A 25,295-nucleotide genomic window follows, 5' to 3' on the forward strand; every position below is an offset into this window, starting at 1 on the left:
TCTACAGGCAACCTGACCATGTCAGGGATTGTATAAAGGCTGAGGTGCAAAAGATGTTGGAGCTTGGAGTGATTGAGCCATCAGAGAGCCCATGGGCTAGCCCAGTGGTCCTTGTGCCAAAACCTCATACCAAAGATGGAAGAGAGAAATTAGGTTTTGTGTGGACTACAGAGGTCTCAATGCTGTCACTAGGACAGATGCTCATCCCATTCCAAGAGCAGATGAGCTCATTGATAAATTGGCTTCTGCCAAGTTTCTGAGCACATTTGATTTGACAGCTGGCTACTGGCAAATCAGACTAGCTGAAGAGTCAAAAGCCAAAACAGCATTCTCTACCCCTAGTGGACATTATCAGTTTGTGGTAATGCCCTTTGGTTTGAAGAATGCACCTGCCACCTTCCAAAGGTTGGTGAATCAAGTCCTTGCTGGGTTGGATGACTTTTGTGCAGCATATCTAGATGATATTGCTGTCTTTAGCTCCACCTGGGAGGATCACCTGATCCACCTGAAGAAGGTTCTGGAGGCCCTGCAAAAGGCAGGCCTGACTATCAAGACTACTAAGTGCCAGATAGGGCAGAGCAAGGTTGTGTACTTGGGCCACCTAGTAGGTGGGGGTCAAGTTCAACCACTGGAGAGCAAGATCCAGACCATACAGGACTGGGCTCCTCCAACTACCCAGACACAAGTCAGAGCCTTCTTGGGCCTGACTGGGTATTACAGAAAATTTGTAAAGAACTATGGGTCCATTGTGACACCATTGAATGACTTGACATCCAAGAAGATGCCCAAAAAGGTTCAGTGGAGAGTTAGCTGTCAAAAGGCATTTGTTGACCTGAAGAAGGCCATGTGCTCTGCACCTATCCTGAAGAGTCCTGACTACTCCAAACAGTTCATTGTACAGACAGATGCTTCTGAGTTGGGGGTGGGAGCTGTGCTTTCACAACTTAATCAAGATGGTCAAGACCAGCCCATTGCTTTTATTAGCAGAAGGCTGACCCCCAGGGAGAAACGTTGGTCAGCTATTGAGAGGGAGGCCTTTGCTGTGGTTTGGGCCCTGAAGAAGTTGAGGCCATACTTGTTTGGTACTCACTTCCTAATTCAGACAGACCATAAGCCCCTCTTGTGGCTAAATCAGATGAAGGGTGAAAATCATAAACTGCTCAGGTGGTCCATTTCCCTACAGGGGGTGGACTTTACAGTGGAGCACCGCCCAGGGACTGACCATGGTAATGCAGATGGTCTCTCCAGGTACTTCCACTTAGAACATGAAGACTTATCTGGTCAAGGTTAAGTTTAATGTCCCTGCGTTTGGGGGGGGGGTTGTGTAGGAGAGTAGGGTCTGCTATCCTATGGTCACCCCAATTTTTGCTTTTTGCTTCACTGGTTTTCGACTTACTGAGGCTGTGGGCCTGCTAATCAGACCCCCAGCCCGCTGTTCTCTCTCTAAATTTATAATACATGTGCTATAGGTACATACCACAATTGGAAATGGACTCCTTGTCAGCCCCTGTACCATGCACTATAGGTGCCCAGGGCATAGGTGCCACCAAGGCCTACCAGGGGCGGAAGCATAGCTTTTGCCACCCCTGGCTGGTTCTTAAATTGACACAACTGGCTGATCACTCAGCTGGGGCAAGTGGGTGTAATCACCCCTTGCTTAGATATAGTATACCTATATCTAAACCTATATCTGGACACATATATAGCCTGTAAGCCACTCCTATGGAAGGCCTCATCAATCCTGGGGGCAGAGTGCGTGGTTTTATGTGAGATGGAGCTCTGGCATGAGCTGAGCCTGTCTGCAGCTGTCGGGAACAACTTCCTAAGCTGATCCGGGATAATGCCATACCATATACTCTTAAGCGCCTTATAATCCTCGCGGTTATATAGCAACTTTGGTTTGGCTTTATCAAAACATGTCGTGTAAGGTGTCATACGAATTTGAATACTACCCCCTCGCCAGTTCTGGCGACGGGGGTAGCATTCCACCCTTCTAGAGGAAGAAGACATGTTACTTTACTGAAACGCGGTTGATTTAAAATGAGCCTCAGATCCACAAAATGGATGCCCCTGCCACAGACACGGGTCTGGCCTCCTGCTGCTGACCGAAACTCGGCAGAGGAGGCCTGGACAAAGAGTTTCCTGTCACAGGGCGGTGTCAAACCACCCCAGACAGGAGATAGTGGATTGGAGTAGGGAGGTTTCAAAGAAACCAGACACTGCCTGGGGAGCACAAGGCTGCCCCTTGCATAATCCGGCCAAACCGGTTCTGGGGCCTCCCAGCCCCTGTCCCAGCGCGGCCAGGATCAAAGGAGAGGGGTGTAACCACCCCCTTCCTGGGTCCCACCCATAGGAGGGGACCTAGCAGGATGTACAACCCCCCAGATTCGAATAAGAGGGGGAGCAGTCCCAATGCAACTCAGATCATCCTGAAGAAACATAAGAAACGAATTCTGGACCCTTCGACTTTCTACACAACGTTAGAAGACTGAAGAATCTCCCTTATGGTCAAGGAGTGACCACCCTGTGCAAACAGGTACCATCCAGCCCTCGACCCTTGCTTTGTTGCAGTTCCCGCCGGAACTCGAGCGACAGAGATTGACGAGATCAAGCTTGCCTGCCTTCTACCTGCCCGATCCACAGTCCCTGCAGAGCTGAGACCCGTGGAGGCGACCGGAAGCGTGGGGCACGCCATCTTGAAAAGGCCACGAGACGCTGACCGTGCAGCCCACGAGTGATCCTCGAAGCTGTGCACCGGGGTTTGAGAAGCCCCAGCCCCGAGCTCCACTTGCACCAAAGCTCACCCCTCCACACTCGACGAGTGCTGCGTGGGGCCCTTCTGCTTGTGTGGACTCGACGCGTTGGCCCGGTCACTTGCCAGCTGGTTTGTGGCCCCTGTGCCGACGAAACTTGAAATACGACTCACTTTTCTGGTTGCTCCAGATCTGCACCAGCTCCTGTGAAAAGGAGCCCCCACTCTGACCCTCCTGGTTTGAGTGATAAGCAATCTCCCGGTTCCGCGTGGATTGCTTTTGCCAAGTGCTGTTTGCTGCAATCTTGAAGCCAACGGTGCTGACGGCGAGAGCCTACATGGTACAGATTGTGACCTGCTCCTGGACGTCGCAGATGCCCCAGAGCCCACGTGACAGCGGAGAGAAGCCTATCGACAACCGCCTGATTGCGCCCGACATTGCCTGGTTCCGTCCTGGTTCCACCCTGGTCACTGCTGAGTGACCCAGACTCTGTCCCCTCTGCTTTCAGGTACTTTTCTACTTTGATCCACCCTTGGATCGCACCGGACACTTCTGCTTCACCTCGCCTGCAGCTGCAACAGCTTCAAGCACCAAGAACCTGCGTGACAGAACCCGACGCCACTTCGACCCTGTGCACCCACGGCCTGTGGGTGAGGTAACATTGCAACGCCGGTGTTCCCACACTGGTACACACCTCTAGGGTCTGTGTCTAAAGTTTTGTGTTCCTAGGTTCAGCGGAAGTATCTTTTAATTCACTTTAACTAACTTTTACGCACCATTGACATTGCATTGGTGCGCGCCGCACTTTCCGTGCTGCACCCGTCTCCTGTGGGCTACTCCCGACTTCAGCATTGCTAGTCCTGACTGCTCCCAGCGAATCTCTAGGCCCTAGGCCTAACCACTGTTCGATAAGTGTTCCTTATACCACTTTTTTAGTATATGGTCTGAGTGGCCACCCGCCCTCATCCATAATTGTGCAACTTTATATGTTTTACTGTGCTTTTGATTTAACGCTTGTGCCCCTTTCCTCATAAAGAGTACTGGGGAGTAATTTAGAAATAAATACATATATTTTTATAATATATACTTGTGTGGTGTCCTTTCATTTGATTACAGGATTGTATGTGGTAAAACAGCTCGCTTAACACGACCTCTTAAGTTAAGCCTTTAAGGCTGCTTAGTCCATGCTACCACTAGGATAGCTTGTCTAACAAGGTTGACTTACAACCTGACATCTTTGGGGTTTGTTTGGACTGATACCCAGTGGTTCCAGAATTGGAAACACTACATATCACGCCAACTTCTCACAGGCCTTGTGACCATTCTCAGCAAGAAAATGGAGTAGGTTGATGGTGGCTGTGATGGCTATTGGTCTGGTGTCTGCTGCTAGAAGGATGTTGTCTAAATATTGTATTAGTGCCACTCCATCTGGCAATTGTATGGCGTCCAACTGTCTTTTAAGCACCTGGCTATAGATGCTTGGGCTCTCAGTGTACCCCTGAGGTGCTCTGCAAAATCTGTATGAATGAGAGTTTAGGGGGAATCCAAATAGATAGCGGCTGTCTTTGTGTATAGGTATGGAAAAGAACATGTTTTTGAGGTCAATCACAGTGAAGGTGGTGGCAGTGGAGGGGATTAAAGTCAAAATTGTTGTGATGTCGGAAACTACTGGGTATTGTGGCACTACGATTTTGTTTATCTCCTGTTGTTCACTCCATCGTTAGGACCTCTCTACCGGACCCACGCGTCGCTGACGGTCCCCTACGTTTGGGCGCCAATTTGTGAAAGGCTGTGAGACTTCTAAGACCCTCAATGCTGCCCGGGATAGGTTACCACCTCTAATTCACTTAGGGTTCACTATCAAAATAATGAGGCAGGCGCTGGAAACTGGAAGACAAGAAGAAGGTTTATTTCTCATGAGTAGATCACGTCAACTGCAGACACCGGGATATCTGAGGGAGGTGTTCTCCTGTTAACTCATTTGGCTCTTCCTTTTATACAGGTTTTACACAATGCATTTGTTTCATCAACATGGTTACACAAGCTTGGATTACCCGCCCCGGGCAGGTTGCCACACAAGCCCAACAGTAATTCTCTTCCCACCCAGGTCAAACAGATAATCTTATCTTGCAGCTAGACCTTGCTTCAGGGTCTAAAACATGTGAGACCGGCCAGATCTAAGAGTCCGTTCTGTTGTAAAAACAGTTCTCATTGTTGGTAAAAACAAGTCTTTCTGTTTGCAGTGCAATAAATCATGTTTGCAAGGGTCTTTTTGGTATTTGGAACCTGTTTGTGTAACTAAGTGCAGTGAGAGGTAGAGTGTCCAAGGGTTTGCCTGTAAACAGACATGAGAGGAAAAACAAATTTGTGGCAGCAAGTGGCGCTGAGGTTTGTCGTGGCAATAGAGTTTATAGCCCCAGCACACATACCGGGTCGGTCAGAGGGATGCTAGTAAGGGCAGGGTGAAACAAAGGTGACCAACAGAGTACAAAATGGCTGCGATAGATTAGAATGACTGCAGCTTATGTGCACATAGAAATTTACACCAGACAAGATGGCGCAGGTAATGTTCACCATTGTCATTTTGCTTTTAACAGATATAGCACTCAAAATAAGCTCAAAAATGGATGAAGCATTTTTTCTGTAGTAGTGCCAAGCCTGGATCTCATAAACCTCATAAACATCAGTGCTGGAAATGTTCAGGGGTACTGAGCTGTTTTGGATCAGCCTTGAGCCAAGTAGTTTGTATCACTTACAAGTGATACAAAATGTACTTTAATATCACTGGTCTTCAGAAGAAATGTCTCTGTAACATAGGCTTTCACTGATACAATGTTACCTGGACTCAGTGCAGAATTCCCTGGTACCGGTGTGATTTACACGAAGTCTCCATGACTACGAAGAGCAGAAATGCCATAGCCCTGACTTTACAGTCACCAGTGGAATCATATCCCTTACATTCATATGTGTGAGGAGTCAGCTGAGTTCATGATCCCCCACATGGCCTTTTAGGGGTATAGGTCATTGTTATTGTCAATTGTCCATAGAAGTTGTTTGTTTCCTTTTAATTTAAAGGTTTGTTGGCAAAGTACCCCAATAACTAAGACCCAAACCCATAATGGCCAGGAGTGGGCTCTGTGGCATACCAGTGACAAGGTAGCACAGCACAGCTAGTAAATAGATGCCACTTTCACATGATTCACATGGGAATCCGAAAGGCAGAGAAAACCTAATTAAACGAGTCATTTGAGCGAGAAAATAGGAATCTTGCCTCAAGATTTTGACAAACGCTTCTGGCATTGATGAAGCTGACAAGGCAATCTAAATAAGAAAAAAATAAATGCTGCCCATCTGTGAAAAAGATAGTTCCATAGGAGGCATCGGGAATGCGATTATGAACCCACTCTCAGAAAATAAGACTGGGGCTATTCTTTGCCTTGGGTGATTTCATTGCAGACAGGATGGATTATATAGAAGTAAAAAACAAATCAGAGGTTATCGTCAGAGAAGAAGATATCCGTGAACCAGCTTTGTAGAGAAGAAGTTAGACATGAGACTGCCCTCTCTAGAGAAGAAAATGATAGCTGTCAGCCAGCTCTGTGGAGAAGAAGATAGACTTGAGACCGCTCTCCAGAGAAGGAAATGATAGCTGTCAACCAGCTCTAGAGAAAAAGATAGACATGAGACAGCTCTCTCCAGAGAAGGAAATGATAGCTGTCAGCCACATCTAGAGAAGAAGATAGACATGAGACAGCTCTCCAGAGAAGGAAATGACAGCTGTCAGCCAGTTGTAGAGAGGAAGATAGACGTGAGACAGTGCTCCAGAGAAGGAAACGATTGCTGCCAGACACGTTAGAGATGAAGAGGTGAGCTAGCTGTCCAGAGAAGTAAATTATAACTTACAGCCACATCTAGAGAAGAAGATAGATGTGAGACAGATCTCCAGAGAAGGAAATTATAGCTGTCAACCAGCTCTAGAGAAAAAGATAGACATGAGACAGCGCTCCAGAGAAGGAAATGATAGCTGTCAGCCAGCCCTAAACACGAGACAGCTCTCCCGAGAAGTAAATGATAGCTGCCAGACACATTAGAGATGTAGAGGTGGGCTAGCTCTCCAGAGAAGTAAAATATAGATTCCAGCCACATCTAGAGAAGGAGACAGATGTGAGACAGATCTCCAGACAAAGAGAACATAGTTGTCAGAGGGCCCTATAGAATATGAGAAGACAGTTGTGAATAGTGAATAGAATAGCTTTATTGTACAGTTAATTAAAACTCACAATGTTAAAACTTCCACGATTAAGAATCATTTTAAGCTTGTTTTCACATATATTATTAAAACGGAAGAAAGGTGTTTAAAACCCTGTAGAGTCAGGGAAGACAGTTGTCAGCAGGCTCTCTATGAAAGGAGTCAGCACTCCAGAAAAAGGAAAATATATCTTCTATTTAGGAGTCCAAGAGAGAATGTATTTAAACCGAAGAAACACTACAGCTGAGATCTTTTAACACAAACATGCTGAATAATCTTCACAAGTATTGTGCTGGAGGTGACAGGCGGCTTTTTAGCTTCTGAGAAATATTATTACTCTGACTTCAGAGCAGTTTATGTGCTACCACGACAGTTTAGTGTCTTGCCAACGAACATTATGTGACATAATGGTTATTCCTTTGTTTGTGTAGGTCTCATGTGTAATGCTAAAATGTTGTTTCCGCGGTTTCGGAGCGCTGAGACACGGTTGGCAATCCGTGCATCGATCCTAAAACAACTCAGAATTCAGATAGTCGCAGCATCAATATTTTTTTTCTCTCCTGTTGTCAAGGCCTCATTTCTGGTCCAGATACGTCAATCATCACTTTCCACAAAACCCTTTTTATTTGTAAGTCGTTGGTAACAAACTTGACAAGTGCACAAACTCTCCCATTTACCTTTTACCTGTAAAGGAAAAAAGTCACGTTGGTCAAATACATGCAGTAAATCACTACATTTGCTCCACCTGTCTTCATCCATCTTCTTCTCTCTCCAGTTTCCATTCAGTCCCTGGGTTAAGGAAAACAACAGGACCAAGTAGTTAGTGGCCACTCTGGGCCCCCCTTGTATGGGTACTAGGGGACCCCTTTGGGTCCTCAGGTTTCGTCGTTGCTGTCTTCATCTGATCCCTCCAGTGCAGCATAGTCATGCGCTTTTCATCATCTTTTGGTACGCCAAGGTTGATGTTTCCTTTTAACCTATTACAAGGCGGTTTCTGGAAAACAGAAGAACATCTTTAAAACAACATAGGAGTCTCCAGCAGTCCTGGGGGTCCCCTAGTGCATGTGTCCTTGGGAACAGACCATACATCACTGAGTCCACGGTGTTACATGATGTAGGTATCCAGGACCTAAGCTCTGCGCCTAGGAACTGTAGCAGGTCCTGTGAGTATGCGCACTCCCAGAAGAGATGGTAGGTCATCTTGTCTGCATTGCACCCTTTCGGGTAGGACTTGTATTGTTGAGTCCTCTTGCATGCAGAAAGGCTCTCACTTGGAGTCCTCCTTGGATGGCCATCAGGTGATATCATTGTGCCAGTTGGTCAGGCACTTGGAGGTGACGTTCTCCCACATGTGATCCGTTGTGGTGGAGGGGAGGGTGCCGATCGGTTCAGTGATGTCGCTTGCATGTATCTGGCATTGGACGATCTTCGGAGTCCACGTGGCTGGGGTGGCAGCCTCCAGTCTGTGCTCCTTGATGAACTTCTCTACTTGTAGGGAATGGCACCCACCCACTATGCTTATCCGTAGCGCCTCCATGTCGGCAATAGGAAGAAGCGTACCATCAGAAAGCCGGCATGACTCTCATCTGTGGTCCACAGGGTGCTTCTGAAGCAGTGGCACATGAAGATGCCCCTCAGGAAGGTGGCGATGTCCAGCACTCTCTGGCTTCCCTTGTTTTGTATCTTGAACATCACCTCCCTCTACACTCTCTCCGTCTTCAAACTCCAGATGAAGTAGAAGATCATTCTTGTGATGGGCTTGGCCTTATGGGTCTGCAATGGCCACACTTGAGCGATGTACTGGAATGCTGGCAGGGTCTGGTTCCACGGGACCAAAGACTTCCCTTCAATCTTCAACTCCTGGAGGTCACAAGTTGCATCCTGAGCAACCTGAACATCTCCCAGAAACTCACTCTTCTCCGGGGGAACACAGACGTTGATGATCCTAATGGGTTGACCAGCCCACGAGCCATTCACGGCCAGCACTCTGCCATTGACCTGTTTGTTGACCTTGTTGGTGATGCAGTGCCTCCCCTTGATCAGAATGGCGACTCCAGATGATATGCAATCGTTCCCTCTGGACCAAAACAGTGGCTCGTGCATCCACTGCTGTTCGATTTGGCTGTACGACTGGGAGTATGGAATCCTGCATTCCTGCAGAAAGCAGATATCTCGGTTCTGGGTGGCCAGGAAGAGCAATGTACCAACCCGTCTGACCTAGTCCTTCGCACTTCTGATGTTTAGGGTGAACAATGATACAGCCATTGTCTCAGCGCTAGCTGTAGGTGTCTGGTTCAAAACCTCTACTGGGGTTAAAGGCCCAGGACTGCTCTACTTGGGGATCTGAGCTGCCCGCTGGTCCTGCTCTCCCTCTCCTGCGCTGTCTTCCGTGTTGCCATGAGGACGTCTGTTCGATGAGGTCCGGCTTTCTGGAGTTTCTTATTGGCAAGAAAGTCCTCTTCCCTTGCCATCATCAATATTTACGGTCTGTGACTCTTTCTCTGAACCCTTCAATCTGGAAAGGCCATAAACACCGAGATACAAAACGCAAGTGACCCTCATGGGAATAGGAACATATTCTGGAGAGGGTGAGCTTCACTGGCGGGTCCTCGCAGTACAAATGCTCTGACCTTTAGTTGGACCAGGCCCCACCTGATTCCAGCAACCTTTTGGGGGTGACTCTGGAAAGCTATGGAGACTAGGATCATATTAGGCCGGAGCAAGGCATTATGAGAGTTATTTGCATAAACCGTCCCTTTCCTCTGCTCTCTCTCTCTGCTGTAGGTGCTTCACTTTAATGACAGGCTAATCGTGACCGCCGACACACACAGGTAGTAGTCAACAGGGGGGATATTTACAAAGAAGTGGCGGAGTGAGCTGTTACCCGTAATGGCTTAACGCCTCACTCCGCAACTTAAGAAAGGTAAGGCTGCACCATGTTTACGAGAATATGGTGCAGCCTTGCGCTTCCCCCTGCACTGGCACTACACTTAGCAGTGTTGCGCCAACGCAAGCACCCTTGCACCATAGAGCAAGGGAGTCTACGTGCAGGGGAAGACTGTTTATGTGTAGGACGGAGTGTTTATATGCAGGAAGGGACACCTTCCCTCACATAAACAATCCGAGGCATTTTGCTTTTTCCATGTGTGCTCCATGGAAAAACAAAAAGCAAGGAGAAATAAAGCATTTCTCCTCATTTCGCCAAGTTTAAGACCAGGTTTTCCCTGGTCTTAATTTTGGCGCTGCCTCCTATTAGCACTACCCTTGTAAATAGGGGGCAGCAACGAAATGAATGGTTGTTGAGGTGGAACGCCCTCCACAACACCCACTGCCCACCCCTTTCACGCTAACCATAGCGTGAAAGGTGCCCTTATCTACAAGGCAGTGATAAGCCACGTTAAGTGGCTTAACGCTGCCTTGTAAATAAGGCAAACCCCCTATCGCCACGGCTTGTACATACGCCCCCCCGGTCTGTATTTTAAAAATGTCATTCATTGTTGCTGGGTTGACGGACCCGGGCCGAGTGAGGAAAAGAGTGAGAGCCATGTGGCTGTCTGAAAGGTTTTGTGTCCAACCTGCAGCCACAGTCTCTCCTTGTAGACATTGAGCGCTGCTTTCCATGCTCTGACTTGTGGTTTCACTTTTGTCGTGTAGTCCTCCAAGTTCCAGCATGCAGCATGCTTTTGGCTAAAAGGCTAGCACTGATTCAAGGTGTGACCCTGGGCATGGGGCCACTTAACATGCATGTGCAGGCTGGACATGCGTGTAAGTGCACGGCTGATGGCACATGCTGGAACCTTTCAACTCTGAACCTGACCTCAGTGGCCGCCTTGTGACGTAGGATGACCTCAAGAAAGATTCATCGGATCCGAGCCGGTGTTTGTGTGTTGTGTACGTCCGCTATTGCTGCGGAGGTGAGGCTCTGCCTGCTGCTCCTGGGTGGGCGGCGGGGATGAGGGGACGCCGTTTGAGATGGGGGCTCTCAGAGGCTTCTTTGATGCTCTGAAAGAACACGATGCTGTACTCAGAGCAGTCAAACTCGCCTCCCTCCCCGGAGACGTCATCGAAAGCATTCCTGGTGCAGCGCGAGCTCCCGGAGGAGCGGCAGGAATGCGCGCGGCAGGCACGCGCTCCGAACAAGCACCGACTTTCCCAGGCCTCCCATAGGCCTTCAGTCTGTCCGGAGTCTGCCTTTTATGGGGTTGTGGTATAGGGGACAGCCATAAACCCCCTCAAAGGCTGCGCAGCGCGGAGCTACCAAAATGCCAGGGGTAGCGGAAGTGACATCACACATTCTTTGACGTCGGTAACATCAGATGACCTACAATTTAGTCCTGATGACATCACAAAAAGTGATGTCACTCAAGCCTAGTGGAAACAACAAAGAGAAAATGTATTGTTAAATCACAAGGAGATGCAATTTTGTTTTTCAAACCACCGTGTTCAGATTTAACTGTGCTAATGCTTACGGACCGCCGATCGCATAGGTACGATGTTATTGGCTTGATTTACTAACCATTGCTAATAACTTTTGATTTATGATGACCTGTAAAAAACTTACACTTGCGGAGCTTGGCGGTTCATGTAGGGACAATAATAGAATGTGGCAGCAAGTTTAAATAATCGGTACCATTTTAAATGTGTTTAATTGTATTTTGCACTCCATGAGGGCGCATTGCACTTCTCAATTTATTTATTTTACCAAACAAAAAATGTCATCTCCCAGTGGGAGCTGGAGAAACTAAACAGAGCTCATCAGGAAACTGTTTAGCGTCTGTTCTTGGCATCCCTTTTGCAACCTCTGAGGCTACGTGACATTGAGGATGACAATGACGTCCATGTCAGGCTGGTATTAAGAAGGGCACAAGGGCTGTACCCAGGGACTTTGCCTTGGACAATGCCCAATACACTGAGAGAGGGAGTTGTGTGGGTTTTTTGCAGTACGTCAGTAGCACCACAAGGTGGTGCGTGAGTATGCTTTATTCCCTGCCCTCATGGGAGCGGCAGTCTTGGCTGAGGCGGAATCAGTCACAGCCGCAGCTGTGGAAGGGGGATATAGAAGTCACCTTTCCATTGACTCAAGATGGGGGACTTTGTTCATGATGCCACAGCCTCGCCCTTTCAGCATTTTAAAGGCGCCCCCATGTCCCGATCACCCTGTGCTCTTGGCCAACTTTGCGGCCTCCCTTGTCACTGCAAACCGGAAGGCAGAGTCAGTTGTCCCCTTGAGCTCATCTATTGTGGCTTTCACGATTCATGTGATCAAGAAACCAGGACAAGAAATTAAATTTCTGGCTCCTGACTGCATGCTAGGCAGGCCCTTCCACAGTCACTATCCAATACTCATCATGCCTTCTGTATGACACAGGCTGGGCCAGTGGGAACATGTTACTCCGGGAACCCTTCATTGGGGCAAAGTGTGGCTGAGGAAAGGGGATAGAGTCACGAGGGGGCAGAGCTTGAAAAGCAGAATCAGTATGTATTTATGTTCTAAATGTTTAATTGGTCACAAAGAGGCTGCGTTTACAAATATCACACAGGGTTAAGACACCTGCAGCAGAGATCATTGTGCGGCCAGAAATATTGAGGGGTATTTACCCCCTTTGCTGCGGCGGCTATTCCGCCTCAGCGCTAAGGGGGCGGTGGGGGCGCGTGGCGGGCGCATGCTGGTGACGGAACCGCTCCGTCACCAGCCGCGGTTGAGCTGTGCTCATGACGGAGCGGTTCTATCATGGCCCCGCCCGCTCAATAGAACGCGCAGCACAGGCGTGAAATCAGCGCCGCGCAGGCGCGGCGGCGGGGCCATGACGGAACCGCTCCACAGCGCCACCGCGGCTGATGACGGAGCGGTTCCGTCATCAGCATGGATAGGGTTAATAGTGGTAAGAGAACTCTTGTGGTTAACAGCTTTGAAAGGGTTCTGTGTTTCGTCCAATCACAGTTCTGACTCAAAAAGCAGCATAGAGGGTTAATGTGTCTGCTGCAAACCACATCCTGTAACACGAAGATCACAGATTTGTTTTTTAATATAGTTATACTCCTTCTGATATAGCATAGCACTCTATTTACCAGCATCAAGGCGCTGCATGCAAACTGTAAATCATGGGTTTAGATCCTTATTGTTTTTTTTTCTCAACCTGCTGTTATTCTAAGATTTAAAAGAAGGGTTCCTGTAAGAAGTAATAAAGTCTTATTAGTGCTGACAACCACAATCGCTGCATAAGGTTTTATATCCTGACTTTGTGTGTCTACACGTATGGATGATATGGGATTCCTACACCATTTAAGTTAAAAGTCTAGTTGTCTTATGCAACATGTCCTGCATATTTGTTTACACATGGATGAGTTATTGTGCATGTGTGATGTAAAGTGCTCTGACACCCTGCACTGGGATGAGTAGTGCTATAACCGAATTAAATTAAAAAGAGTAGATGGCATTTACATCAATATTTGAACAATTACTCATACAAACAGATAAACATTACGTTCTTACAGGGCATCGTCACCTGTTACATAAGGAGTTCAGCAAATCTTAGTTACTCTTATGTACTTGTGAAGTGATAAGCTGTGCACCTTTCTTCCATTGCTGTGGCTTCTAGGCGTTAGGCTCCGGATAGCTCCCATACAGGGGCGTAATATAGGCTGGCAGCCCCTGTGGTGCAATGGGGCCCCTCAGCACTGGACTCTGGGCAGAGAGTTCCTGATTAAGCCCGGAGGGGGCCCCTCCACGTACCTTGCAGGGAGGCCCCTTCAAGTTTTGTTACGCCAGTACTCCCATACAGTATTAGACGTAAAAAACAAAAGGCAGGTAGATAGCCCTTTAAATAAGGCCTATGTTTGTACCTGACTGGAAGTGTAAATAAGAAAGCGCACTTACCATCTGCACGTTGCTGCTACGAAAAGAATGCAAACAACATGCAGCTGCAGCTGAAATATGTCTTTATGTCCTTGGGTGGGGCTGGGCTATTCTGACAGAACAGAATGGGGGGTCACATAAGTGTGCATGGTGGTTTGGCCGGCTGTCTTATGATAGCCAAACTGACATGCGCACTTAGCATTTCTCCCCCGGGCTGTGTTGCACAACCAGGTGGAGAACAGTCCCAGCTCCCAGGCACAGCAAACCAGGCCGCTTGGACGAATCACGACTCTGCTGTTAAGTTAATAATATTATCAGCATGATAGCAGTGTCGTGATTGGCTCAGAGGAGTTTGGGAGCCTGTGTGATGCCAGGAGTCCAAAGAGGATGGAGGAGAGGTGGCAGCCGACAGGTAAGTCAGTTTTTCTTTTCTCCCCGTGCTGTCCCCTAGCCACTGTTGGTGTCGGAAAATGATACCAGGATAATTGAGTATTTTCCCCTGTGTCAACCGGATTCCAAATCCTGCCAGATAGTGCTGCCGGAACCGGAATCCGGCAACATCCCCCTTCTTTTCAGCACCAGCCTAGGCACATCACTTGGGAGAGCCAAGCACACTGTTTCCACTGCCGCACAGAATGACTTTCAAAATGAAATCCAGAGCTGAGAAAAAAACAAACATTTACAGAGCCTTGCATCTCTAACAATCACAGACAATAAGCCTCATACAATATTGGTTTGCTTCCTAATGTCTGCTGTGGTTTTGCGGTGTATAGTGACATCATTCACTACCTTTAACCTTTGCCAGTGTCCCACTTTTTTTAACGTAGTTTTTTACAGCGCGAACTTTACCCGAAGGTATCGGGTATCAGAGCGCTTTACATAGCACCAGTTGTGTTACATGAGGACACAATCATTTTTGTTAGGCACGGGGAGATTAAGTGATTTGTCCAGAATCACAGGAGGTTCAGCATCGTTGCCGAGACTCAAACCCAGTTCCCCAGATTCGAGGCCGACCGCCCTAGCCGTTAGGCCAACTCCTCCACCTTTTCTCTCACTTGGCAAAGTTGTAAAAAAAAGTTTAGAAGTTGTGATTCTTTTTTTTACCTTTTCAGCTTTTCACATCCACAGACACAGGTATAAATGTTTAGTTAAAAATTGCAGAACACCATTGCAAAGTTTCCAGGCACGAGTACAAATCATATTAGCCAGATCACTCTTTTTCCTAGTGCCTCAAATTTAATCTGTACAACATGCAGTAAAACGGTGCCCAGGTGACATGTTCCCCTTTAGATTATCCAACACAATCTCTTTAGGATTATTATTTTTACAGTCCTCAAAAATTCCTACAGTTCCCAGAATGCTGCCTGTTTTTAGCTCAAAAGCCAGGACTGGCTGAAGGTGTCACACGTCATGGACCCAACCACTTGTCAGCATCGACATAATCTGAGTGCTTTGGCAGCCGTTATAGTTTTTGTTCCCTTCCACTCTCATTTCCTGTGGTAGTGTTCTAGAGGAAACTTACATTGTTTGTGGCCTAAATGGACTTTTCCTCGTCGGAAAGCGAGCGTTATGTGGCCGTGCACCTGACCTGCTCGATAACGGGGACTTGGCGCGGCCTAATCCCCCGCCGCTGCTGGACTCTGCTCGGCCAGCAGTCGCTCAGCGCCCAACACTCACGGTCCCATTTTGGGATTCTGGATTGGGTGTGCCCCACATGGAAGGAAACGCAGCGCACTTCGAGGTGGGTGGAGCCACATTGGATCTGGGGGCAGTTCCGGATTAACAAATAGGCAAAGTAGGCACAAACCTACGGGTCGCTCTCCTTTTACGAGCCTGCGACAACAGATCAAAATAATATTGATTTGATATTGAAAAAAATTGCAATCAAGCTTTCTTGGATATTGTTTCCAAAAGATAGAAAAAAATTAATCAACTCAAAGAAACGAAAACTTTATATTAAAGACTCTATAGAGAAAATACTGTACTAATGTAATATACCCATTAACAACTTAAAGTACATAAACCAGAGACAGAAGATTCACATAACAGTTTGTCTCTAAAAAGCTCATCTTCTGGCAGATGTCAGTTTGTAAAAAAATTGGTGCATTGGGAATTAGGAGATAACTTGCAAGGCGGGCCCCAAATTTTCGACTGCCTAGTGGCCTCCACAGGGTTTAATCCAGCACTATTGAGAGGACCTGTTGGGAAGGGTCAGACCCATGTAAGGACATTTCCAAAAAGGCTAGCGTCCCGAGAAAAATGTGGGATAGAGCCAGTCACATGGCAGTAATCAGTGGCACAGTGAAACTTTAGGGGGGCCCCTGCAAAGTATATGGAGGGGGCTCCCATGCTCCAGACCCAGTCAAGAGCTCCCAAGCCAGGTCCCGCCTCCCGTGCCTAGTGCCGGCTGCCGGTTCACAGTGCCAGAGGGCCCTTCCCTGGAGCCAAGGCCCCCCCTTGCACCAGGGCCATATTAAGGATTTGGGGGGCCCAAGGACAGACCTATTATGGTTGGCCCCTGTCCTTAAAAGCTTTTAATTTATGATCCAGTTTCAGCTCTTTCATGCCCTCTTTTGCTAGGTCAGTGACAGTGCATAGGAACACTCGTCCAAATTCTAAAGTTGTTACATCTAATGTTCAGGGATACTGATGTGTGTTTTCAGCATTGTAATGCAGCAGCAGGTTACCAATATTACTGCAAATAATCTCGGTGACACCGTCCCCTTTCTCACACGTGAGGTCCTGTTTTGATCTAAAAAGAAGCTTTTTTATGGATGTTGCATGAAACATAAACACAACATTTCTCTGCAACATCTCTGTAATAGACTCTCACGCATCCCCCACATTAAAAATAAATTAAGGGGAAATAGTATTTAAACAATTTGTTTAAGAATTATTCAAGGGCATCAGGGTAAGACTCTCTGCAGAATAGAGCTGGCTCTGCCAGGGGGCCCTGAAAGCCCACTTTGCCCTTGCCTTAAAACGTCTCAGCCCTGCACCTCCATGGCTGGGGGGGCTATTGTTACACCACTGGCAGTAATCTTGAAAGCCAGTCTGGGCGTCACTGGCATTTACCACAAACAAGGATTTGTTCAGAGTCAGAATTGTTTAGGCCATTGGTAATCTTGTCTTCTGTGATAAGCTCTCAGGTTTCCCAGGTCTATGCATAATCAGTCCATCAAGCCCAGGTTTTTTCTTTCATTCTGCAACCTGGATTTCTGATTTTTTTGTGAGATAAACAAAACAAGTTTCAGAATGAAAAATTAAAGTTTTACCAGGGTGAGCAGCTCACACATGTACATGTAAAATTTGAGCACTCTGCCTGTCTCTGCTCACCTAGATTGGACTAACACACTCTCGTAAGCTATAATTTGTAAAATGAAGTCCAGTACTGGACGCAATGCGTGCATCAGAAATGGAGCAATCTGACAACTCTATTTATTGACCAGTATGGCTGGGGCAGAATCAGTCGCATGCCTGAACTGCTGGATTCTCTGAAGTATGGCGGTGCTGGGTTGGAGTCACTGACATGCCAGAAGGGTGGTGTTTCAAAGCATGACTGTCAAAAGTAACCACGTCAAATGTGAGACGATCAATTTGTGCTGGTTTTTAATAATAATAAAGAAAAACTTAGCATGCTCGGGTTTTCAGCCTACTTACAACACTGAACCCAATGCTTCAAGTTCCAGAATTCAGTATTGTCTTGGCTTAAAAGCCATGGCTGGCTGTAGACAAACCAGTCTTGAGATGGGAACCTGGCAGTTTTGTTAGAATCACTGACTTGTTAAAATATCTTCCTATTGTTACTCCATGTCTAGCATTTAGAAGGAGAAGTGAATTTAAACTTCATGTCTGTTCCATTGCTTAACATACAGACAGGCTCATCAGTGCTTAATTTGTGAAATAAGTGGCAGGTTCCAGATTCTACTTTAGAAGCCCGGCGTTGCTGAATACTGATTGTTGAGGTTGCCAAATACCAAGGCTGCATGTCCTTGATTCACCTCATGCCTCCTTCATCCACCAACATGCTCTCCCTGCCTCTTTATCCTACTCTTTCAGGTGGAGTTTCACATCTGCTATGTAGGTCTCACCTGCAACAGCACGTGCAATGTTGCTTGTGAAATATATTGTATACAACAAGGGGCTTGCAGCCCGCTCAATGCTTAACATTTGTTAGCTTCATTATCACTCTTATTTGCTTCCTTTTTAATAGGCCATTACATACTGGCTTCACTTCCTATCCTTTCTGTAGGAGCATGGACCAAGTACTGATTACTTCAGCTTGATTTCTGTCTTTCCCCTGATAGAGCTGTGATTGAGCTACTAATTTATTTTTTTCCTCTTCTTTTCCTTTTTGAACTTCTTGCCATTTGTGGCTATGTTTTATTATACACACACAGCAGAAAAAAAAACTTTTTCTTCTTTGAAATGGGTGTTTATTGTGGCAACAGATCTTATCTGCTTTTATTGTGAGAGCAAATGTTATCTGCTTTGAAATGTATTTTCACTGAGACACGGACATGGGCAGACTTGCTTTCTTTACATGATTTAATGTTTTGCCAAATGTCATATTTTGATTCTATGCATGTGGAGATTAACCGTTTTGATCAGGGGTATTGTGTTGTGATCTAACAAGCATTGGCAAAGCTAATAGTTTGAGACTATTGGCTCGGCCATTGCCTTTTGTTTATGCTGTACAGCATTTGCATTGCACACTTTGGCAATAATTTGTAGCCATGCTGTATTGCTGTGTGGCTGCTGTTAAGCATTGCTTAAAATAACTATAAAAGAACTATGATGCTTGAAGTGCAAATGCACTTTATATTTTGAGAAAAAGAGCATTAGCTCTTTTAGCGACAAGGCACTTTTTAAAAGTAGCTTTTTCTACCCCACAAAACATCTGCACAGCTGTATAACATGGCTAGAAAACATTGCCTAAACCAATATCTCTCATAGGCAAGACCTATGGCTTTGCCAATGCTTGTTCCCATTCTTCTGTCTTTTGCTTCCTCCGTCTTTTCTCATTTCCTGCCTTTCTCACTCTGGTTCTCTTGCACCTCGTCAAAGTCATGATGATCAGTTTTAACTCCTGGTGCCTCAGAAACACAGAGCCGTTGGGCCACGACTGCAACAACTGGCTCAAATTAAGCACTGCAGCCAGTTCAGGCCTCTTCCCAGTTAAGTGTATTCCATGAGGTGGCAGAAACAACTAGTTGTCTTGATATAAGAAAGCTAGACAGCTCTATCGGTATAAATCCAAGTCACCACGACGCCACGTTTGTCAGAGCTCCACTGTCCTTTTTACCGTCTGTGTAAGGAATTATGGGCCTGATGGATCAAAGGGTTTTACCTATCCTTTATCTACAGGAAAAGGTATTAGCAGTCGCGGCTACCTTTCATAAAAAGTGGTGGGGCTGGGTAAAGAGGGAGGCGTGGGGATAGTGAGAATATAATAATTAAAAATAAAACACTTACCTGCCGCTGCGTTGCCGGCAGCCATCTCAGGATTCTTCTGCTCAGGGTCCATGCACACTGCGCAGGATCCTAGACGCTAATCAAGACGCTGCTCTCATGAGAGCAGTGCCGTGATTGGCCTGAGCGGGCTTGTTTAGCGCTCGCTCAGGTCCTAGAGGCCGGTGCCTCTACTCTACCCAGCCGTATAACACCGCTCGGGTGGAGAGAGATCAAAGTGCGCAGGACGGTACGGACGGCCTTAGACAGCCGGACAAACTGGTGTCTGCACTTTACAGTGGGCAACTCTCCTCCCCTGCAGAAAGAGAAACAAAATGATAATAAAATGGTTTTATTATCAAATTATCAGTTTATATTTTCTTAAATGTGTCTTCTGCCTGGCACTCATCAGGGGGGTGGAGCCGCCGCGAGGTTTTAGTACATATGGGTCTAAATGAGAAACGCTCTTTGCACACTGCAGTGAAATGTTTTACAGGTCCATGCATGACTAGGTTTTGGAGTCCAAGAGTGTTTTGTTTGAATTCTGGGGGATGTTGTCTTGTCCATTTTGTTAGAAACCTAAGTCTAGAAGTCCTAAAACCCAAAGAAGAAACCCTTAATGGAACAGCTAGTCACACATGGACCTGAACAAATCGACAGCTATGTGACCCTAAAGTAGATGATTGTTGGAAAACAACCCCAGCTTTTATGTACTGCATTGAGAGTTTGGGGAAACAGACTAAGATGAAACATATTGCAATATGTGTATTTGTTTAACACTTGTAATGTGCTTCATACCATGTGGAACGGTAAAGCAGGAAAAGCTCAGTGATGTAAAGATAGGCTTTTACTGTGCACTACTTAATTTGAGCTGGTGCTTTCCAGTGCTTGGTACTTAATTGGTTTTGGGTGCTCTGCACTGGCACTTAATTGTCAACAGCACACTTATGACAGTCTGCCACATGGTGGCGCTGCTCATGTAATATAGAGATGAGCAGAACAACGGTTGTTTATGAGTACAATATACATTAAAAAATACTAATACCTGCCTCCCCAGCCATTCCTTTAGCTTTGGGCACGTGGCATAATCTGTACTGTCACATTTACATGAGAGAGAGATGCTTAGTAGTGGTTTTGGCAGCAATGACAGGGGGGACGGGTGGTGCAAACTTCAGTGGCCCGCTGACCAGGACCCTGGCACTTATTATTTTCCAAATTAAGTGCTTAATACTGTAGCAGCAGCATCTGGAACTAAAGGCACTACAAATATGAAAACATGATGAATGGGATCCAATTAGATATGTCTGAGGCATAACACTGTGAAGGGGCTGTCCCTTCTCGGGAGCAGTGTCCGCTGCATAACACAAAGAAGGGGATGTCACTGTCTCTGGGGCTGTATCTAATGCATAACAGGAAACAACATTTACAACGCAACCATTACATCGCACTACACTTACAACGCAGGCATTACATCGCAACATCCTTTACAGGGCATGGCAATACAACGCAGGCATTACAACGCATACCATTACAACGCATGATACTACATCGCATGACACTACAAGGCAGGCATTACAACGCATACCATTACAACGCATACCATTGGTGTTAGAATTATAATTTTTAACCCCTACATTATCCAACACTTGCCCTACTGTTGCACCCCCTGGAGTTAGAATAGTAATTTTTACCACTACACTATCCAATACTTACCTTAAATGCAATGTAATGGGATGCATTGTAATGGTATGAGTTGTAATGGTAGTAGGCGATGTAATGGAATGCGTTGTAAAGGTAGTTTTTTTAAATGCAATTTAGTGTCATGCGATGTAATGGAATGTGTTGTAGTGGATGTTGAGATGTAAAAACTGCGTTGTTAGTGTATGCGTTGTAAATGGATGCGTTGTAACGTCATACATTCATGCATACTACAGAGAAGGGGAAGTTCCTCCATGGTCAGGGCATAACACATTTTAACCACTAGACAATGCATCTTCTCAAGGTTTGTTGCAGAACTGCCATTCTTTTCTTAGCACCGGTGAATCCACCCGAAAGGTGGTCGTCATGCATCTAGTACTCCTAGTTGCAGCTATCCAACTATGAAAGGCGCTCTTTGGTTCCAGCCAGTTAACCTCTCCTCTTCCTTATTGGGGTGTGACAGGGAGAAGAAGGGGGGGAGTGTGTTGTCCAACATGGAAGGGAGATACCACTTTTGCAGGGGCCGCTCCTCCGCAATGGCCGAGGAGTGTTGCTTCACTGGCTCAGGGCCAGTTGCTGGAAAAAAAACAATATATTTTTATCATTTTCTTTTTCAGCTGCTGGCTCAGCCAGCGTGTGTAGGGAGGGCTGGGACCATGGGTGGCGGGAGGAGGACTGGTGAGTGGACTTCTAAGTGCATATGTGTGTTTGGCCAGCCGCCTTAGACCAGCAAACCACACGTTCGCACTTAGGTTTCCCCAACCCGACTGTATTGGACAGGGGGTTGGAGAAATAGCAGAGACTCCCTGTGCCTGAGCGTAGCATCAAACCAGCCTGTTCAGGCCAATCATCGGGCTCCTCTCATAGCATTAGAGCAGCGTGAGGATTGCACAGGGTGTCGCTCATGCTGTACACGTGTCGGCTGGGTCCAGGAAACACAAGAGGACCGAGGACCGAGGCGGCCGGCAGCTTAAGGTAAGTATTTTTTACAATTATTATTATTATTAAACCTCCCCCCCGTGGTTCCCCTGCCGCGCTTCCCCCGTGGCCACTTCTACCCGTCCTACCACTTTTTGTTTGCGGCGGCCACCACCACACTTTTGGCTGAGAAGATCTCCGAGTCTGCAGCACCAATTTGACTCTGATATATGATGACTGTACTGACAGCACTTGCAGCTCACTGACAACACACAGAATTCATTGCAATGCGGGAAACTTTATAGTCACCCACCTCAGGAAACAGCTGTAGATGGGCTCAAAAGGCAAGCACATCAGGAACATGAGGACTAAATGAAACTTCCCACGGTGGCACGATAAAGGGAGAAGGAGGAAAGGTACAGGTTGAGCATGGGAGCAAATATAAATTACAGCAGCGTAATTCGTGTAATTTTGGCAATGTTGCATTACGCTTGTTTTGCAAAATGTGTGACTAAGCGAAACTTGAATATCAGTGTGACACACACAACAACTAACAAACACATGCAGACCAGAGTGAAATAGGAAAATCAGCGTGACAATAGCAGCTCAGCAGAACCCCGGCAGCTAACTGTAACACATGCAGGCCAGAACTAAACAAGAATAGCTGCGCAACACATGCAGCTCAGCAGAAAACCACCAGCTAACTGTAACACATGAAGCCCAAAACTAAACAAGAATAGCTGCGTAACACAAGCAGCTTGCCAAACACCGCCAGCTAACTGCAACACATGCAGCTAAGAGCAAAACTGGAATAGCTGCATAACACAAGCAGCTCGACAGAACAACGCCAGCTAACTGCAACACATGCAGCACAGAGCAAAACTGGAATAGCTGCATAACACAAGCAGCTCGACAGACCAACGCCAGCTAACTGCAACACATGCAGCACAGAGCAAAACTTGAATAGCTGCATAACACAAGCAGCTCGACAGAGCAACGCCAGCTAACTGCAACACATGCAGCACAGAGCAAAACTTGAATAGCTGCATAACAAAAGCAGCTCGACAGAACAACGCCAGCTAACTGCAACACATGCAGTACAGAGCAAAACTGGAATAGCTGCATAACAAAAGCAGCTCGACAGAACAACGCCAGCGAACTGCAACACATGCAGCACAGAGCAAAACTTGAATAGCTGCGTAACAGAAGCAGCTCAGCAGAACACTGCATCTAACTGCAACACATGCAGCACAGAGCAAAACTGGAATAGCTGCGTAACATAAGCAGCTCGACAGAACAACGCCAGCTAACTGCAACAAATCCAAAGCTAAACCAGAAAAGCTGCGTAACACAAGCAACTTGGTAAAACACTGCCCGCTAACTGTAACACAAGCAGCTCAGGAGAACACTGCCAGCTAACTGCAACACATGCAGCACAGAGCAAAACTGGAATACCTGCATAACACAAGCAGCTCGACAGAACAACGCCAGCTAACTGCAGTGGCGGCGTAAAAGTTGCGGCCCATTTACAACGTGATGCATATAGGGAGATGCGTCACGTTGTAAAGCGCTGCCTGACATTATACCTGTGTCAGGTATAATGTATGTAGGATAGGTGTTCCCACGCAGGAAAACCTAGTAAAAGTGACGCAGTGAAATTTCCAAGATTTCACTGCGTAACTTTTAGGACACTACTGCGTCAAAACCTTACGCCTACTTGAATCAGGCGTAAGCAGTTACACAGTGTATTGGGAATAGGCTGCAACATGCATTGCTGGAGTTGCGTCATGCTTGCGACATGTAAATGTGTAAATGTAAATGTAAATGTGCTGGACTTGTAAAGCGCACAGCTGCCCGTAAGCGTCCCGGCGCTTGCTTAGGGAACCCGTCCTGGTATTCCCCTGTGAGAAACCACGGCAGGGTGTCCACAAGGTGAAAGCCAGGCATCCCGCCGCGAGGGGCCGTAGTGGAGATTAAGCAAGCTATTGCCCAGAGTCGCAGAGTGTGACCCCGTGAGTTGAGTAGGCACCAGAGCGAGAATTGTCGAGTCCGTGGAATTCTGAGCCCGAGACCCACCGAGGCGTGGAATCGAACCCTGGTCCACGATCGATCTCAGCTTCCGGGTCTGCCGCCTCTAACCACTGAGCCACGCTTCTCCACTGACATGACTCCAGCAATGCGTGACTTTTCCGTCAACAGATGCGTTGGAATTTCTGACACATCTATCAATCCTTGTGCCATGGTGCGCCGTATTGTAAATACGGCGCATCCATGGTGGCGCAAGGGTTTTGCATGGTGGCGCAAGGAAAGTGACGCATCTCTACAGATGCGTCACTTTCTTGTAAATCTGCCCCTGGGTACCAGGTTTGGGGATAATATTCAAGAAGGAGATGGCAGACAATGTTTTTTGTTCCATAGTGCCTTTTGTTTACTACTTTCAATAAAGTGTGACAATTGTAAGGGAATATAGAATACTGATTTTCGTTTTCAAGATGTTATAATGTCATGCCTTGTCTAAGATTCTGTCTTGTAATGGTATACATTTTAGAAAATTGTTAAGACTTACCCTTTTTATTTGAAGTGATATTTGTACATTCTTGTGACTTTTTCTTCATTTATTTCATTGTTGACCAGTTATTGAGGGGGGAGGGGCTCAGTTATTATTATCCTCTTTCCTACGGATTTGAATAAATAGCAAACCTTACATTGATGTTTAAGCAATGTTGTCCCTTCCAGGAAGATTTGTAATAAACATCTGCTGTTAGCAAGGTCTTTATTTTACATGGAGATTTGATTCAGATCTCTTCTAAGCACAGTCATGTCAGTGCTATCTCTGTGATGAGATAGTTGGGGATACTGCCTACCTGAAAGCCGGCTTTTTAAAAAGTTACACTCTTTAGGGAGAGAAAAACGAAAGGATCAGGTTTATGAATATTTATGTTAACTTTCCCTGTGTGGTCGAGATGTGAGATACTGCTTATGTTACAATGGAATGTTGGCAGTAGCATCTTTTTGAATAGCTTTCTTTACGTTTATATGTTTGTGTTCACTATGTCCATTTCCAGTGAGACTTGGCGCATTTCTATCCATTTCAGTGAAATCTTGTATACATGTGTATCTATTTCTGGGAGAACTGGTGGATTTTTTTCAGTTTCCTGCACTTCTGGTCTATTAATTCGAGGGGGCTTAATACATTTGTGTAGTATAGCAATGGGAGAGAATGCATTTCCCTCATTTTCAGGGATGTATGGCGTATTTCTATCGATTTCAGGGAGAGTTGGTGCATTTGTGTCGATTTCAGGGACAGCTGGTGTCCCCATATCAGGATCCCGCCATTCTCGGAGCCTCCCTCGAGGTCACGGAGTCTCGC

General features: G+C 46.5%; 1 protein-coding gene across 2 annotated transcripts in view; it reads left to right on the forward strand.

The window, feature by feature from the left end:
• TNS1 (tensin 1) overlaps positions 1–25,295 on the forward strand; it is a 1,287,061-nt gene that overhangs the window by 476,724 nt on the left and 785,042 nt on the right. The gene's annotated exons all lie outside the window — the stretch shown is intronic.

This window comes from Lissotriton vulgaris, chromosome 2_1, assembly GCF_964263255.1.
Source record: "Lissotriton vulgaris chromosome 2_1, aLisVul1.2, whole genome shotgun sequence".
Taxonomy (NCBI): Eukaryota; Metazoa; Chordata; class Amphibia; order Caudata; family Salamandridae; genus Lissotriton; species Lissotriton vulgaris.